At 36.4% G+C, this 2503-nt stretch overlaps 1 pseudogene; it reads right to left on the minus strand.

The window, feature by feature from the left end:
- Window positions 1–887: 887 nt before the first annotated feature.
- LOC149535350 (T-complex protein 1 subunit delta pseudogene) lies at window positions 888–1968 on the minus strand (annotated as a pseudogene).
- Between the last annotated feature and the right edge of the window lie 535 nt (window positions 1969–2503).

Consider the following 2503-nt stretch of genomic DNA (forward strand, 5'->3'; position numbering starts at 1 on the left):
TTATAGAAAATTACCTAATTCACCTGAGTGGGCGTATGATGGTGAAGAGTTGTATTAGGTGAGTAAAGTTCACTAGCGGTTATAGGAATAAAACTACATCAAAACAATTAGAAACCAGAACTACATATTCATTAGAGTGAGTAGTTCAAGGGTCTTGATCCTGTGTATACGGGTATGTAGATAGCTTGGTAGGTAGAGTATGCCTCCAGTGTGCAGATGCCTTGGACATAGTTAGGTAGCACTTAACTATGTATCTATCAGGTAGGTGGTCCAAACTTAAATCATAATTGGTTGGCGCATGTTTAAATACCTTATTTCACATGTTATTGGATGTCATGTGGTTATGTGCTATTGTTAATGAATGTTCTAGGCTATTGTACCAATTCTTAAGCCCAAAATAGATAAATCATGATTTGAAATGCAAACTTGGGTGCTTAACTTAATGAATTAGTACACCAAGTGAAAGACATCTATTTTTAGCCTCCTAGCTCAAAATGCACTGTCTAAGTAACAAGTATGAAATAAGTTTAACAAAACAAACACCAATAGTGCTATAAACATGTCAGTCCCAGAAGCATCTCTTGCAACCACAACCGATGTCAAATATTTTAAAACTTGGTAGCAACTCCTCCAAACTAGCATCTTCTAAAAGAAAGTTTTACATGTACCAGTAAAGTAAAACTATAACCCAATTAAAGGTCTAATAGTTGCAACCAGAGCTTCCTCAGAATCTATACCAAAACTTGCAACAACAACAACTATTGCTAGTTCAAAGTTGTTACTTGACACAATGAAAGATTGTGTGATAGACTAGGGATATGGGATTTTCCAAAAAATGCATATAAATTTTGGACAACCCAGTCCATGTCAACGTCACGGGTCAAAACCTATTCAACCAAATCAAAATTCCCCAACTTCTCCTCCCTAAAGTGTTCAATATTAGCAATGGGTAAACAATTCAGTGTCTTGGTAATGAACCTCATTTCATCCCTTTCCAAATCATTGACCACCAAATTCTTTGCCTTGGATAGTTAATGGAGCAAAAGATTAGTGACAACATTGTAGAATATTCTTCTAGATCAATAGCACATTACATCCAATGGATTTGATCTTCTTTATCATACCCAAAATATAATTCCTCTCCTCCTTCAAAATCCTATCCATCATTGTATAATTAGAGATCACAATGTTCTGCTCAATATCTGTCTTGGGAGGCAAAATTTGGAACTGTATTATGCCAATCTTCACATTCTCAATCCTGGTGGGGCCTCTAGTTGTATGGCTTGCCTTCTTATCAAACACCAAACCCTTAACCATCTTTTTATCATCAACAATCCCACCCAATATTTGCAAAAATTTGATGTCCCTCAAATCCACAATGTCAGGCTTTGTAGGGTCGACAACATTCAGGATGATGTCAACAACAAGCAGGGCCAATAAGGTAGAATACTGGTTGACAACCTTACTATTCAAAGAAGTGCTCACACTTTTTACCAAAGAGTCACAGTCTATCAATTTGATGGGAATAACCATGGTAGTTAAAACCTCGATGGCCTTCTAAGAGGCCCTATGAAAGGCCTCTAACATAATGGTAGGATGAACACCCTTAGACAAAAAATTCATGCATTGTTTAAGAATTGCACTAGTGATGACAACAATTATTGTCATGTTGTCACTAGCAACAAAATCCTAAGATTTCAAAAGCTCTACAAGCATTTTAGCAGTTGGTTGAGTTACCTCCATTTTGTTAAGAATGGTGGCATTGTCGTTGGTGATGATCACATCGCTTGAGGAGGTGTAGAGCATCTTGTCCATTCCCTTGGGACCTAGTGAGGTTTGAATTGCATCCATAATGACTTTTGCTATGATGATGTTGGCATGTTGGATGACATTCCTACACTTGGTGTCAATGTATTTTTCTATCTTGGTAGTTGGTGCTACCCATGGGTGTTGCACTATGGTCGCCATTTTCAATTTCTTCCAAAACTTTCTATGATGTTTGCTTCACCTCTCAAAACCCTAGCAATAAATCAGAAAATCAAATACCCTCTAATGAAACTTTAAGTGTCAGATTGAATCCCTCTCACTCGAACAAGTTCTTTCTTACTTCTCACTGGAGTCACTGACAAATCCAAAGACTATATGATGAGCTCAAGTAAAGATGATGACTCCATTATAGAGCCCATCCATGAGAAAAAATGGAAATTGTCAAGAGTTGGCTCAAATACGAGAAAGAAAAAAGATAATCGACATCTCTGACACTCTACTCAACATAACATGTAAGATGACACAAGAGTGGAAGGGAAACTGACTGTCTACAACACAAAAATAAAATAAAGACACATAATGGAACTGAAATCATGATGCTAAATGGAAACAGAACCATGCATGATAAATACACTACAAATATACAATGAGAATATTTCATTTTTTCTAATCATTCTTCTTAGCTTGTTATTAGCTTTTTCTGATCTTATTAGCCAAATCAATCGTTTTGACCTTT

Source organism: Cupressus sempervirens, chromosome 10 (assembly GCF_028749045.1).
Source record: "Cupressus sempervirens isolate cs-2001-9-10 chromosome 10, ASM2874904v1, whole genome shotgun sequence".
NCBI lineage: Eukaryota > Viridiplantae > Streptophyta > Pinopsida > Cupressales > Cupressaceae > Cupressus > Cupressus sempervirens.